Source organism: Giraffa tippelskirchi, chromosome 6 (genome assembly GCF_054371585.1).
Source record: "Giraffa tippelskirchi isolate mGirTip1 chromosome 6, T2T-mGirTip1v1.2.pri, whole genome shotgun sequence".
Classification (NCBI taxonomy): domain Eukaryota; kingdom Metazoa; phylum Chordata; class Mammalia; order Artiodactyla; family Giraffidae; genus Giraffa; species Giraffa tippelskirchi.
Window position 1 is genome coordinate 21,640,359 of NC_137280.1, and position 16,825 is coordinate 21,657,183.

Below are 16,825 nucleotides of genomic sequence, written 5' to 3' on the forward strand. Positions count from 1 at the left end.
AGAGGGGCCTGGCGGGCTACAGTCCATGGGATTATAAGAGTCAGACACGACTTAGCAACTAAACCACCACAACCACAAACGATGTCACAGTCAGATTTGAGCCCGTGGCATCTAGCAATTTCTCTTTCTTTCTTTGTTAGTGGGTACTGGAGTTCAGATATGGTGTTTGGCAAAATTCCTTGAAAATCTTAAGATCTGATTACAGTTACAGGTGAACCAGTTACCATCTGGAGACTCTAGGTTTCATAACCAATCAGAAAACTTGGAGCTCAGGTTTTAATTTTTTTTTTTTCATTCAACAGATTTTTGGAGCATCTACTGTGTACAGAAAGTACCAGGTACCATTAAAGTGCTGGATGATGTGGGGAAATAGAAAGATGAATCAGACATGGATTTTGTCTTTAAGGAGGAGTATAATGGAATATCATCAATCTTTTTGCTGCACATACTTCCAGGTGTTATAAAATAACGCAGACTGAGCCCCTATCCCCGGAGAGAGTGAGTCATGCTTCCTTAGTGGAAATCACAAAGCCTGAAGGTCTTCTGACCTCACCCTGTCTGCTCTTCCCAGTGATTGCTCCCTGAGGCAGTTCTTCCATCGGTGCTCACAGTCATTGTTCCCTGAGGTGTACCACTCATCAGGAAGACCTCAGCCATGGCAGCAATTTTCAAAGCCAGCTTTGTTCTCAGTCTCTTAATGGTTGCTCCTGTCTGTAGTTCTTCTAGGGTCTAATGGGTTTAGCATCAATTTGCATTGTGCCCCATCCCTTTCTTTCTTTCTCTTTTTGTAGCAAAGTCAAGGTTTATTGCAGGGCCAAGGAAGGAACAGAGAGACAAGCCTTAGAACCACTCCAACTTGGTTTTTGAGTTAGGGGGTTTTAAAGAAGAACAAAGAAATTGGAAGTAATCATCATCTTGTGATACTTCTTAACAGTAGTTTCAGGAGTCAGAATGCTTATGGATTACAGGTCTCTGGTCTGGTAGTCCACAACCTAGGGAGTGTGTTAGCTCATCTTTGTCTGGGAAGAACAACCTGAAGTTGTCCCTTAAGGATGTTATGATGTTATCAATGACAGCAATTTTAGTCATTTCACTCCCCACTTCTTTTTTTTCTTTGTTTTGCTTTGAGGCAGTCAAAGGTTCTATGAACTCTCGCTTGGCTGTGGGTGAACTTCCTAAGGGCATCCTTCCTATTGTTAGTCCTGAAAGCCTGTATAAAAAGGACTTAGTCTATAAGGATGATGTTGATGTTGGTGATAGTAATAATGATATCACTAATATTTATTGAAGACTAAAATTAAGTGAGTCCCTAACTTAGGTGGTTTGCAAATATTTTCTCCCATTTTTTAAAATAAAAACTCTGGAAGGACAGTGTCATTATTACGTTCACTTTGCAGGTGAATAACCAAGGCAAAGAGAAGTTAAGTAACTTGGCCATCACCCTCCTCAGTTCCTACCAGCAAATAGGAGGTACCTGTAAAAAGATCCCCAGATAGAGCTCTGGTTCTCCATTAGCTTTGGTGATTGGCTGTTCTCTAGTGATGCCCTGGGTTGGGTTGATGAGGAGTGATGAGGTCTGTGTATATATTGGGGGCTAAATATAATCTCTGGCTCTCATTCTGTCATTGGAAAAACAGTGAATATTTGTCTTTATAGTACTTAAGATTGGGTTGAAGGCCAAGGCAGGTTCAAGAGAGAAATGATAAAGCTGGGACTAGAGTAATCTTAGATCTTGACACCTAATTCCTAGCCCATGCTGGTACAATTTTCCTAAATTTTGCCTTATGATGTTCACTATTTATTTTGACCTGAACTGGTAACAGATACTGTGTTGCCACTGGTTTGCCCTAAAAAATAATTCTTCACCTGCCAGAGGAGTCCAAGCACACCCTAACACTGTGATGATGGCTTTATTCAGTGTCATAATCACTAATGTTTAGGGGATTTACTCTTGAAACTCCCACCTACCTCACGTACTTCATTCTCATTCACTCCTCCTACAGACTTTAAGAGGTGATCCCACTGTGTTATCAATACAGCATTCCCAAAGCTGATAACTGCGTCTCTCATTCACTTACTGTCAAGGTAAAGTGATTTGAGCCCCATGATTGGGAATATATTAGACAAACGGACTCAGATTTTATTTTATTTTGTCATGCATTGAATAATTTATTGTCTTAGATTAGATAGATTCTCTTGCTTGTTCTTTTGTCTTGAATTAGATAATTTTCTTAAGGGAAGGGATATTATACTTACTAAGTGTCTGCTAAGCACTAAACTCCCTGAAGAAGGGCATGGCAACCCACTCCAGTATTCTTGCCTGGAGAATCCTCATGGACAGAGGAGCCTGGAGGGCTACAATCCATAGGGTCACAAAGAGCTAGACACGACTGAAGTGACTTAGCACAAGCACTAAGCTAACTGTTGGCATTTAGATTCTTCTTTTTACCAGTCTTACAATTCTGTGTAAATTTTCATTGAGAGTATTTTCTCACAGATGCACACATCTTGGCTCAAGAACACTTCGGGAAAGGAGTAGGGAGAAATCTACAAGATAAAGGAAATGCACACAAACTGGTGAGAGTCCTTCATGAATACAGTGCAAATGCTTGACATGGGGAACAGGTTTTTGATGGCAAACTATTGCCTTGGTGGATATATAAAATTTATCACCATGGGAGGCAGCAATCCAGCAAAGGACCAGATGTAAACCTTACAAAGAAACATTGCAAAACAAAATTTGGTAGATAAGCAACAATTTCTTTTCTTGTGTGCTCCTCTGCCTTCTCTGTCAGATTTTCTGCTGCTTTTTGATGCATATCAAGTAAGGATTAGGGGAGAATAAATCCTAACAGTTGGAATCAGTCATGATGAGTGCTGTTTCTATCTCTAGAATATCTGTTTTCTTATGCAGCATTTTATAAAGTCGAGTGGAATGGAATAGAAATAGAGTGGAATTGAGTAGAAAATGATGCAAAGGTGGATAATCAGAATCAGAATCTACACATAGATTCTACGCATAGATGGAATATACACATAGTTGATTTGATAGGGAATATCAAATGATAGTTATGTTTATTTTATTGAGAGGAGACACTTCTGGGGGAGAAAAAGATAACAAAAGCAATTTTACTTATTGGCAGAAGAATAAGAGCCTTACTAATCTGTCAACACTGACACACCTTTCTTTCCCCTCTAGTGATGCTGAAACTCCTGAAAGACAAAACATAAGAAAAGCACGTTTACACATGTATGTGTACATTTTGTATATGTATATGTTTAGATGTAATACAGTGCTTATGCAATCCAGCATATATACACACTCATATAATAGGTTGGTGTAACCTAGGCTATGGAGTGTTAACAGTTACCCTACAAATATTAAGAGTTGAAATGGTTGCCACTGTTTTTGGCACCAGGGACCATTTTTGTGGAAGACAGTTTTTCTATGGACCAGGGTGGAGGGATAGTTTTGGGATGATTCAAGAGCATTACATTTATTGTTCACTTTATTTCTATTGCTATCACATCAGCTCCACCTCAGTTCATCAGGCATTAGATCCCAGAGGTTGGGGACCCCTGTTGTAGACCACAGAAATGTGTCACTCATGCTGTGTGTCCATTGCAAGTCAGCTGCAGCTCTCCTTTACTCGATTTTACTCTGAAGTCAGGCTGACAAGTCAGCCTATATCTAGATCATTGCTTATCTCATAAGAGAGAGAGAAAAAATAACATGGCAGTTGTTGTTGTTGTTGCTGTTCAGTAGCTCAGTTGTGTCTGAATCTTTGCAACCATATCAACTGCAGCACGTCAGGTTTCCTGTCCTTCACTATCTCCTGGAGTTTGCTCAAACTCATGTCCATTGAGCTGGTGATGCCATCCAACCATCTCATCCTCTGTCACCCCCTTCTCCTCCTGTCCTCAGTCTTTCCAAGCATCAGGGTCTTTTCCATTGAGTCGGCTCTTTGCATCAGGTGGTCAAAGTATTGGAGTTTCAGCATCAGTCCTTCTGATGAATATTCAGGATTGATTTCCTTTAGGATTGACTGGTTTGATCTTCTGGTAGTCCAAGGGACTCTCAAGAGTCTTCTCCAATACTACAGTTTGAAGGCATCAGTTCTTCAGGACTCAGCCTTCTTTATGGTCCAACTCAACGTTATGGTCCAACATGGCAAACCTTATAATAAATCCAAGAGCTTCTGCCCACCTGTGTCAATTCTTCCCACATATCATTGGTCAAAGAAAGTCATGCTACAGCCTGATATCAGCATGATGGGTATAGATAATCCTCCAGCAACAATATTTTTGAACAATAATGTGAACTACTATAATATGATAACCCAATATAGTGATGCACAAACTAATTCTGTATTTGTTGGAGGAGTATTGGTGTACAGGGAATGCACTGTAGTTCTCAGAATGTAATTGTACCCACAGGAAATGGTACATCTACTCTTAGGAATTTTTTTTCCAGGTGGTTGGTGAGATAGTAATAGATAAGAACAGAACATTGCTTTATGGCTCTAAACTCACTAATCCACATTCTGTCTCACTCTCCCCCCAAAAAACTCTTTCATATTTCCATTCATTCTGTAACTAAGGACATCGAGTCACTATTTCTGTATTATAAAGATCATGGCCAGTATTTTTCAGTCAACTATCTTTTGAGAACCTCCTCTCTGCCAGGCACATTACCATATGCTTGATGACACCTTGATATTATTCAGAAATGATGTTTCTTCTTTATTATTTCAAGCCTGGAGGAAATAGTTTATTTCATTAAAGAATGAATATGTTAAGTATATGCTATTCATAAGTATATATTATAAAAATGTGTATGTTAAGTAAGCATTCTAGTCACTGTGTGAAATTAGATCACAATTTTGTGGAAGAGACAGACATGTTGAGGGAGAGTTTAAAAAGTGTTTTGGAACATGAAGAAGAGAAAGATAGATTCTTGGAGAATGGAAACATTACATGGTGCTGTAGATGAGATCTGTCCTGCTCTGGGAAAGATGGGCAGGATTTTGTTAAAAGTCAAGGAAGAAATGGCATGAAAGCCTTCTAGGCAAAGCAGTTAGCATAAGCAAAATCTAAGGCACAGGGGGAAAAAAATGCAAAACAATTTTGAAAAATACACGTAGGTCTTTATAGTTGTGATATAGCATTTAGGAAAAGCATAGTTAGAGATAAGAGTGGGTCTACAGATTAAGAAAAATGGTAGAGTTATTTGATAGAATTTATCATATGTCTCTAGAAAGATCAACCTTCCTGAGCCGATGTGTATTCTCTTTGGCTCCTGACTGTGGAACCTTTTCTGTTACTTTTATTTGCCTTCTCAGTTGAGCAAAATCCTAGTCCACACCCCAGGGTTTCCTTGCATTCATTACCTTTGATTACTTTGAGCCCCTACCTTTCCCCTTTTCCATGTCTAAGATTTATATTGAAGCCTCTTTGTTTTATGACTTTCTCTATTTGAATAAAATGAACTCATCCCAGTGAGTGACCTAAAACATTTCTCTCATCTAAATTAATCCCTTATGCAGACTTCCATATTTCTGTTCAACATTTACAATTTTCACTTTTGTACATGGATCCCTAAGTTAATGTGCTCAGAAAAATGAATTAATGCATCATTTGCACCATGAAATGCACCATCAATCATTGTTTTTATGATGTTCTACAAATATTCAACCCAAGGCATATAGTGACTCATCTATGTCATAAGGACTGCACTGTACAGACATTTCATAGACAGATTGAAATATAACTTGCCAGGAAAACCATTACTGCTTCAGTTCTTCTTTCATAAAAGTCAGAGGGACAGATATTGAAAAAGAACTTCTTCCGCATTACCTTTTTGAAGAGGTTTAGTTGAAATGAGGTGGGACTCTGTGCATTAGTGCTGTGCTTTCCACCAAGGAGAAAGAGCGCCTTCATACCCTGCCTTCCAGGATGTCTCTGCTAAAAACCCTGTTGGATAATTTCTGTTGAATGATTCCATTCTTTTTTCTCACCTTTTTCTTTCTGTATGTCTGGATTAGAGAATGGATAGTTTGGGTTTAGAACTGGAATATTTCAAAATGATTCAAACCCTTACATTGTAAAATGTGACAATTTTAGGTCTAAAAATATAAAGTGGTAAAACTTAAGTCACATAAAAGCTGAGGTCTGAAGTCAAGAATCTTTCAATGCAGTGTTTGTTTGGGCATATCTGTAACATCGCTCCAAATTAGGGATGATGGATGTTACTTAGAGCCAAATTATTCTAGAAAGGGGTGCTTGTTACTGATAAAGGTTGTTTATAAATTTTATAACCACTGTTATTTTAGCTATACTTATGTATTGATCTAGTGATTTTGGAATTTGAATCATATAATTTGAGAGTTGAGGTGTTTTCATGTTATAGAGTATTTTAAATTTTCTTGTATTTGTTTTTTATATTTTGGGGGATTAATTTCAGTACTCAATCAATAGGAATACACAAATGTAGTCATGCTTTGAAATTTACAGGGTCTGGGAGTGCAATCTAATGGGGAACTCCAGGTATAGATCCATCTAGCCACTGTAATGCCATTGTAGAGAGGAACAAGAGGGCTTGGATTGAATGAATCAGTCAAGGTCCAGATCTCTGCCATAATGATCTTGTTACTGACTTTCATCAAATGAAGACGTCATTGACTGTAAGTAGTTTCCTGATTTCAGGGATGCATTTGAATGAAACAAACTCATCTTAGAACCTAATGATTACAGTTGCTGTATGATTGGACAGTATATTAAGTAACAACTGCTTTGAACATTAATTCTGTTACCTGTTAAAAGCAACAACTTCCTTAGAAAGGTTTAAAGATTTTCAGAGATATTCTAAGAATTATATGAGAGAACATGTACAAATTTTGAGGTTTATTTTAAGGATTCAGTTAATACTTCAGTTATTAAAGATAACTTATTTATACTTCAAGTAAAAATTCTTCCTTTTAGAAGTCAGAAATTAAAATATAGTTTTGGCCATATTTTTCTTTAAGAGGAAACAAAAATCTCTACCACATGAGAGAATTAAAAGTAGAGTAGATAAACATAAAAATCACCATTGTTAAATTACTGATAATAGGGATAAGAAAGAAATAACAGAAGAAGGACCTACCTACATATGACCAGATTGAAGTTATATTGGAGTGTAGGCATCATAACTTTGTAAGGAGTTCATGGCCACCTGCTACTTTTCCCTAGTTTATTGTCTGTTGTCTTTGGCCCAAGTTCTAGAATCATTCTTTGGGCAGAAGAACTTCTGACTATGTTTGAATTCAGCAATTTGTTTTCCTATAATACTAAGTTTATTAAGTACCATAATGAAGGGTGAGCCTGTGCCTTAAAAAAAAATAAAACTTTGAGAATCATTTAGAAACTATGACAGTAAAGTATAATGAGGGGAAAAAACTATAGATTGAATATTTTGAGAGAAGAAGAAAAAGGAATACATACCTGTCTTTCCTAAATTAAAGACATCAAAAGGAAAGCCCTAAGTTAGCCTAATATTTTAATTTGCTATATTGATTTATCTGAATTTGTCTTTGATATTTTTAAGTGTTATACACATTTCACACATATAAGCAAAGGAGTAAACCTTTTTGGATGCTTACTTTGCCATAAACTTGGAAATTTGTGTGTAAAAACTCCCTTAAATCATTCAAGTAAACCTACTAGATAGATTGAAAACCAGAATTCCAAGTCATTGTGGCATTTTTAGTATCTATGGCTCATATGCTCAAAAACACAAATATCTGTTTAATGTAATATCTTAACATATATTGAAATAAAATGTGTATAATGCATAAACTTGTTTTATTAAAATCTTAACTAAATATTTTAAAACTAGTGTATTTTTCCTTTTAGTATCTGTCAGGTAAATATATTTGAGTAGGAATCTCATTTTTCATAATTGTAATACCTACTAGTAGTTTAGCAAGTATGTATTTCACTTATGTTGGTAAAAACAACTCAAATAGTATTATTTACCTCTTTTTTAGCTGTGCAAATTACTGAAAGATTTTTCTAGAATAGTAAAAATCACTACTATAAAATGCCTTATCTGTTTCATTAAATAAGATTGTCTGACTCCATTTTTATATATTATTTTTAATTACTTTTACAGGAAAATTGATTGAATCAACCCTTTCTGCTAGTGCTTGAAATCCTGATTAAATTTGAGTTGTTTTAATCAAATACTCTCTAATTTAGTTTGTTGCTGTGCTATGATTTAATCTCTTTCTAAATGGTAACTGAACTTCTTTGCTCACCCCAAATATTTAGTCATCACCTACATTTCTAAATATCTGATGTACTTCTTTTAAAAGGCCGACAACTGGATTTTTTTTTTGTCCTATTTTATATTCTGTGTCTTTTGCTTGAAGACACATTTTCTTGGATAAGTGTTTTTAGTTTGATCATTCCTGCTGTCTAAATTCTAAGCCTAGAACTATGCCTATTCATTGAACTGTAAGAACCAATCTGTTAGCCCCCCAAAATGTTGGACTTAATCACTGTGCATTTTAATTTGAAGAAAGTAAAATGAATTCATAGCTTTTAAAACCTGTCAGAACCAGATGCTCTACTTTGGGTTGTGTTCTTTTAAAGAATCTAGACCAGAGCTATTAATAGAAGTATAATGTGAGGGCTTCCCTGATAGCTCAGTTGGTAAAGAATCCTCCTGCGATGCAGGAGGCCCGCTGGAGAAGGGACAGGAGGCCCGCTGGAGAAGGGACAGGTTACCCACTCTAGTATTCTCGGGCTTCCCATGTGGCTCAGCTGGTAAAAAATCCTCCTGCAATGCGAGAGACTTGGGTTTGATCCCTGGGTTGGGAAGATTCCCTGGAGATGGGAAAGGCTACCCACTGCAGTTTCTGGCCTGGAGAATCCCATGGACTGTATCGTCCATAGGGTCGCAGAGAGTCGGACATGACTGAATGACTTGCACTTTCACTTTAATGTGAGTTATATTTGTAATTTGAAATTTCCTAGTAGTAACATTAAGAAAGTAAAAGGAACCAGTGAGATTATTTTGAATTATATACTTTATTATCCCAATGTATCAAAAATATTAATATTTCAATTTATTAGGAATATGAAAAATATCAGTGAGATATTTAGCATTTTATAATAGATCTTCAAAATCTAGTGTGTAGTTTATACTTACAGCACATCTCAATTGATGAAAAACATTCAGCCTCTCTGTTGCACTAGCGTCTTTCCAAGCGCTTCATAGCCACTTGTGGCTAGTAGCTACCATATTGGACAACTCAGGTCTAAATGGTTATTTGGGGGATTGTCTCTCAATAGGTCGTACTTTGACTCAAGGCAACTTTACTTCACTGTTAATTGGGGTCAGTTGTCTGGAGTGATTACAATGTAATTCACAGTAGCTAGCAGTTCAGCTCAGAGAAGGCAATGGCACCCCACTCCAGTACTCTTGCCTGGAAAATCCCATGGATGGAGGAGCCTGGTAGGCTACAGTCCATGGGGTCACGAAGAGTCGGACACAACTGAGCGGCTTCCCTTTCACTTTTCACTTTCATGCATTGGAGAAGGAAATGGCAACCCACTCCAGTGTTCTTGCCTGGAGAATCCCAACGACGGCGGAGCCTGGTGGGCTGCCGTCTATGGGGTCTCAGAGAGTCGGACACGACTGAAGCGACTTAGCAGCAGCAGCAGTAGTTCAGCTAATATATATATAGAAACCCACATGCCTACTTTAAATTGGTTTTCCATATTTGGGGCTGAGATAAAAGTATAACAATGTCTACCAGAATTATCTCTATTTAGCTACATAGCACTTTAAGTAATATAGTATTTTATGCAGAAAAGAATAAAAAACTAGGTTTAGAGATTTTGTACTTTTGCCTTCTAAATGAGAAGAAGAAATTATGTTAGGCTAAGGTAAAAGTATTATATAGAAAAAATTACATTCATTACAATTGAAAATACAGTGCTTTCCTATCCCATGCACTGTCTACCAATTAATATATTTTAATCATTTTTCATAGTTCTATGTTTTATTTGTTCCCCTTTTTGTTACTATAATTTGTGTTATCTGAAAATTTTTTTCTTAGTCTCCAAAATATAATTCATAAAAAGATAGCCCGAAGAGTTTGTATTTATTCCCAGCTTAAGAGTCAACATGTGTGAAAGAACATGCTTTCAAATTTTACTTCAGAGAGTCCAATTTAGCAAATATACTTTTAAGTGTTAATAGCTCTGAATAAAGAAATGACTCCAATTAAATTAATTTAAATTTGTTTAAGAGATTTAAGTAATTTTTTTCATAGTTCTACTAATAGTTCTTTTTCTACTGTAATAAAGATGATCTTAAAGATTTATGTTTACTTGAGAAATCATTAATATTTAATGATCTTTTTAGCTATGTGGATAATAATTTCCAAAGTCTGTTTTTATCCAAACACCCGTCTCCAAACACCCATCCATTTTTTTCTGCTACGGTTGCTACTCCTGTTTTTCTTTTTATCTGCCAGTGTACCCCTCTTTTCTGTAAATCCGTATCTACTCTTAACAGTTAATTGGGGTCAGTTGTCTGGAGTGATCACAGTGTAATTCACAGTAGGTAACAGGGTCTCAGATTCATTCTCTGTTCTGTACTTTCACCCCATTGCCATTTGTTTAACTATGTTAGGTGGATTTTTCTTCTGTTCTGTTCTTCCCTATAACTGGGCTTCCCTGGTGGCTCAAATGGTAAAGAATCCACCTGCCAATGCAGGGTTGAATTGGCAATCCAGCTGGAGATGTGAGTTCCATCTCTGGGTCAGGAAGATCCCCTGCAGAAGGGAGTAGCCACCCCCTCCAGTAATCTTGCCTGGAGAATTCCATGGACAGAGAAGCCTGGCAGGCTACAGTCTATGGGGTCACAAAGAGTTGGACACGACTGGGCAACTAACACATAACTGGGATAGAGAGATTTTTAATTACTATTTCTCACTCACAGCTGCAGTTTGTAATATAAAGCAAAAACTAAAGGACTTCTTGGTAATCTTCTTAAGTACCTCAGGAGAGGGTAAAGTATCATCCAAAGGGCTTAGATTTTAGGAAGTGAAATGGCTTTTTTTCCCCCTACTTTTTAGGCTAACTTCATTGTGCATTTTGCCCCATAACTTCAAAGCTCTTTTTTTCCCATTAAAATGCAGTATGAATCTGATCCTCTAGATTTTGAAGAGTTACTGATACTATTATTCAATTGAGTTTTTAAAATTTCCTTGTACTAAATGTTTCTTATTTGGGGACATCAAAGGAGTGGTTTTCATAATGACTCCTAAATTGTAATATTAGACATAAGTGTTCAGATTTTATCTTCAAGTAAGACAATAATTTTAGATTCACAAAGAACTGATATACAAATCCTTACTATAATACATTGTGATTTAAAGCTGTGGCAATCCATTATCACTATCTCATTAAACATATACGTATGGCTAGGTCAAGATATTTATTCACAACAGATGAATAAACAACAAGCTTTGTTTACAGAAATAGTTGTACTTTTCATATAGTAACTTTAATTGCAATAACTATAAACTGGAAAAATTCCAAATGTTTACCAACAAGAAAATAGATTAACACATTCATACAATAGAATACTAGTTAGCAAACAGTATAGAGAAAAATGAAGTACTGATGCACACTCAAACACGGATGTCTCTACAACATTTATGTTATGTGAAAGAACAGTGCATATTGTATGATTCCTTTTGTATGACTTTCTGGAATAGGTGGCTAATCTGGGTGACAGCAAATCAAGAGAGTGGTTGCCTATGGAGGTTGAAAACTGACTGCTTACAAGGGAAAGCAAGAGAACTTTTGGGGATAATAGAAATATTTTATATCTTGATTGGGATGTTGAGTACAAGGATGTGTACAATTGCTAACATTTTCCCAATTGTACGGGCTATACTTAGTATCTGTGCAATTTCACTCTATGTACATTTTATGGATATTTTCCAAATAGAATGTAGGTATTAACAAGTTTGCACTAATAAAAGGAAAATGTTAGTAGCTAAAGGGAAGACATGTAAAAAGAATCCAAGGATGGAAGGCAACTATGTTAACCACTGGACTTTCAACACCTCCCAAAAGTTGACAGGGAAAAAACACTTGTAGTTTACACAGCGGGACAAGGGGATACTGACCCTATATTGAAATTTACGTAAAATGAGTATTTTGCCTTCGAGGTAACATTCAAAAATCTTTTTATCTTTCATGGGCTGGCACCCACCTCCCTCTCCAGCCTCATTTTTTGTTAGCCTTCTTACTTCCTTACATTCCTGATTCACTCATAATCTTCTGGTTTCACCTATAATCTTCTGGTTTCCAAATGTATCTTATTCTGTTTCATTCTGGGCTTTTATCCATGCTGTTTCTTCAGTTTCAAGTACCCTTCCCACAACAAACTTCTTGGGTCTCATACTCACTTGCTCTGGGATTTTTTGACCCATTTTTCCCCCTAGCTTTTTAATCTATATATATCTCCTACTAGAATGTAAGCTTCCTAAGGGCAGGGACCACATGTGTGTCCTTTGGAAGGGTGTGTCCTCAACAAGTAGCACAGTGACCTGGGGGGTGGTTGATTCTGGGATATATTTTAAATTAATGAAGTTGGAATTGTTAGTGCCATGAATTTAACAAATGATGTAAGTATTGACTTCTAAATCTCTTCCGGTAGTTTGTAGAGAGCTCTGAAGATGCTAGGTCAATGGGTATACATTCTTGAAATGAGATTTCTGAGGATATAAAGGCCGTGGTTGTCAGTCTGATTTCTGACAATGTGTGGGATCGGCTATAGGTCCATAATCCAATGCTGACCTGCTTACACCTAGAAGAGTTAAAGAATCCCTTCCCTGCCCTTTGTATCAGTAGCTTCCTTTCTATTAACTGCTTTCCATTTATATCAAAATCCAAAGAAAGAAGCTGCAAGTGAATATCCACACAACCAGAAGCTTTCATGTAATCATCTATTGATTAATGCCTAAAAAGCTCTCTTTTAATGCTAGAATGTATTTAGAAACTCTCTCCTATGTGAAAAACTGTGTGGTACTAAAGGATCTACACAAAATAAAATGGAAAGCCAGCTAAATGTGTATATTGCCAGGAAAATGCTCAATATTTATCTACTTATTCAGTTTAGTTTAGTCGCTCAGTTGTGTCCAACTCTTTGCGACCCCATGAACCGCAGCATGCCAGGCCTCCATGTCCATCAAAAACTCTGCGGAGTTTACTCAAACTCATATCCATTGAGTCAGTGATGCCATCCAACCATCTCATCCTCTGTCAATCCTCCTACCTTCAATCTTTCCCAGCATCAAGGTCTTTTCAAATGAGTCAGCTCTTTGCATCAGGTGACCAAAGTATTGGAGCTTCAGCAACAGTCCTTCCAATGGATGTTCAGGACTGATTTCCTCTAGGATGGGCTGGTCGGATCTCCCTGTGGTCCAAGGGACTCTCAAGAGTCTTCTCCAAGGGACTCTCAAGAGTCTTCTCCAACACCACAGTTCAAAAGCATCAATTCTTCGGCGCTCAGCTTTCTTTATAGTCCAGCTCTCACATCCATACATGACCACTGGAAAAACCATAGCCTTGACTAGATGGACCTTTGTTGGCAAAGTGATGTCTCTGCTTTTCAATACACTGTCAAGGTTGGTTATAACTTTCCTTCCAAGGAGTAAGCGTCTTTTAATTTCATGGCTGCAGTCACCAACTGCAGTGATTTTGGAGCCCCCCAAAATAAAGTCAGCCACTGTTTCCACTGTTTGCCCATCTATCTGCCATGAGGTGATGGGACCAGATGGCATGATCTTAGTTTTCTGAATGTTGAGCTTTAAGCCAACACTTTCACTCTCCTCTTTCACTTTCATCAAGAGGCTCTTGAGTTCTTCTTCACTTTCTGCCATAAGGGTGGTGTCATCCGCATATCTGAGGTTATTGATATTTCTCCCAGCAATCTTGATTCCAGCTTGTGCTTCTTCCAGCCCAGCGTTTCTCATGATGTACTCCGCATATAAGTTAAATAAGCAGGGTGACAATATACAGCCTTGACGTACTCCTTTTCCTATTTGGAACCAGTCTATTGTTCCATGTCCAGTTCTAACTGTTGCTTCCTGACCTGCATACAGGTTTCTCAAGAGGCAGGTCAGGTGGTCTGGTATCCCCATCTCTTTCAGAATTTTCCACAGTTTATTGTGATCCACACAGTCAAATGCTTTGGTACAGTCAATAAAGCAGAAATAGATGTATTTCTGGAACTCTCTTGCTTTTTCGATGATCCAGTGGATATTGGCAATTTGATCTCTGGTTCCTCTGCCTTTTCTAAAACCAGCTTGAATGTCTGGAATTTCACGGTTCACATATTGCTGAAGCCTGGCTTGGAGAATTTTCAGCATTACTTTACTAGTGTGTGAGATGAGTGCAATTGTGCGGTAGTTTGAGCATTCTTTGGCATTGCCTTTCTTTGGGATTGGAATGAAAACTGACCTTTTCCAGTCCTGTGGCCACTGCTGAGTTTTCCAGATTTGCTGGCATATTGAGGGTAGCACTTTCACAGCATCATCTTTGAGGATTTGAAATAGCTCAACTGGAATTCCATCACCTCCACTAGCTTTGTTTGTAGTGATGCTTCCTAAGGCCCACTTGACTTCACATTCCAGGATGTCTGGCTCTAGGTGAGTGATCACACCATCGTGATTATCTGGGTCGTGAAGAACTTTTTTGTACAATTCTTCTGTGTATTCTTGCCACCTCTTCTTAATATCTTCTGCTTCTGTTAGGTCCCTACCATTTCTGTCCCTTATTGAGCCCATCTTTGCATGAAATGTTCCCTTGGTATCTCTAATTTTCTTGAAAAGATCTCTAGTCTTTCCCATTCTATTGTTTTCCTCTATTTCTTTGCACTGATCGCTGAGGAAGGCTTTCTTATCTCTCCTTGCTATACTTTGGAACTCTGCATTCAAATGGGAATGTCTTTCCTTTTCTCCTTTGCTTTTTGCTTCCCATCTTTTCGCAGCTCTTTGTAAGGCCTCCTCAGACAGCCATTTTGCTTTTTTGCACTTCTTTTTCTTGGGGATGGTCTTGATTCCTGTCTCCTGTACAACGTCATGAACCTCTATCCATAGTTCATTAGGCATTCTCTCTATCAGATTTAGTCCTTTAAATCTATTTCTCACTTTCACTGTATAGTCATAAGGGATTTGGTTTAGGTCATACCTGAATGGTCTAGTGGTTTTCTCCACTTTATTCAATTTAAGTCTGAATTTGGCAATAAGGAGTTCATGATCTGAGCCACAGTCATCTCCCCATCTTGTTTTTGCTGACTGTATAGAGCTTCTCCATCTTTGGCTGCAAAGAATGTAATCAGTCTGATTTTGGTGTTGACCATCTGGTGATGTCCATGTGTAGAGTCTTCTCTTGTTTTGGTGGAAGAGGGTGTTTGCTATGACCAGTGTGTTCTCTTGGCAAAACTCTATTAGCCTTTGCCCTGCTTCTTTCTGTACTCCAAGGCCAAATTTGCCTGTTATTCCAGGTGTTTCTTGAGTTCCTACTTTTGCATTCCAGTCCCCTATAATGAAAAAGACATCTTTTTTGGGTGTTAGTTCTAGAAGGTCTTGTAGTAGTCACTTAGTTGTGTCTGACTTTGCGACCCCATGGATTCCATGCTCCTCTGTCCATGGAATTCTCCAGGCTAGACTACTGGAGTGGGTAGCCATTCCCTTCTCCAGGGAATCTTCCCAACCCAAGGATCAAACCTGGGTCTCCCACATTGCAGGCAGATTATTTACCGTCTGAGCCACCAGGGATGTGCATTAAACTCTCCCACAAGTTAGTAGTTGTCCATTATCATTCAGTGTATCACTGTGTAATTGAACAGCTTAGAGATACAATAACTACTTAGCATCTCAGTTTCTATGGGTCAAGGCTTTAGAAGCAGCTGAGCTGGATGCCCTGGTTAGATTTGTCACCAGCTTGAGTCAGTTTGCCAGACAAGGTTACAGTCATCTGAAAGCTTGACTTGGAGTGGCTTCCAAGATGTTTCATTCACACAGTGCTAGTGGTTGGCAGGAGGCCTTCATTCTTTCTCATCTGGACTTCCCCATGCTTGAGTGTCCTCACAACGTAACGCCTGGCTTCTGTCAAAGCGAGCAAGCTAAGAAAGCAAGGCAGAAGCCACAGTATCATCTATGATTTCACCTGAGATGCTGCACTGTTTCATTTCCTCAGCATCCTATGAGTTAAAGAGGTCAGCTTTCTCTGTTCTTTGTTGGGGAGTATGCTCCGTGGAAATCATGGCCGGGCATACTGGAAGCTGGCTGCCATGCTGGGTACTTATCCAAGCTCTTTCCCCGGTTAAAGTGCTCTCTATCATCATCCATGTGTGCGTCTGCTCAGTCTCTTCAGTCGTGTCTGACTCTGCAACTCTATGGACTCTAGCCCACCAGGCTCCTCTGTCTATGGGATTCTCCAGGCAAGAATACTGGAGAGGGTTGCCATGCCCTTCTACAGGGCATCTTCCTGACCAGGGGATCTTCCTGATCCAGGGATCAGACCCACATCTCTTGTGTCTCCTGCATGGCAGGTGGATTCTTTACCACTAATGTCACCTGGGAAGGCTGGTGTCTTAAAAACAATGGAATGCATTTCTCGCAGTTCCGGAAGCTGGGAAGTCCAAGATGAAGGCAGCAGCAGACTCAGTGTCTGGTGAGGCACCACTTTCTGGTTCGTAGACAGCTCTCTTCTTGCCATGTCCTCAGTGACGGAAGGGACAAAGGAGCTCTCT

The 16,825-nt window shown here is 38.4% G+C and overlaps 1 protein-coding gene across 19 annotated transcripts in view; it reads left to right on the top strand.

The window, feature by feature from the left end:
- The window catches only part of OXR1 (oxidation resistance 1), a 492,548-nt gene that overhangs the window by 26,228 nt on the left and 449,495 nt on the right, over positions 1-16,825 (top strand). For 6 of the 19 annotated variants that reach the window (XM_081500390.1, XM_081500385.1, XM_081500386.1 and 3 more), the window contains exon 2: positions 6,514-6,683. The exons of 11 other annotated variants lie outside the window; for them this stretch is intronic. The gene's annotated coding sequence lies outside the window, so the exon portion shown is untranslated. Of the gene's footprint in view, positions 1-302; positions 339-2,497; positions 2,578-6,513; positions 6,684-16,825 lie in introns of all 19 variants that reach the window. 2 more of the 19 variants (XM_081500406.1, XM_081500393.1) reach the window with 2 other exon arrangements.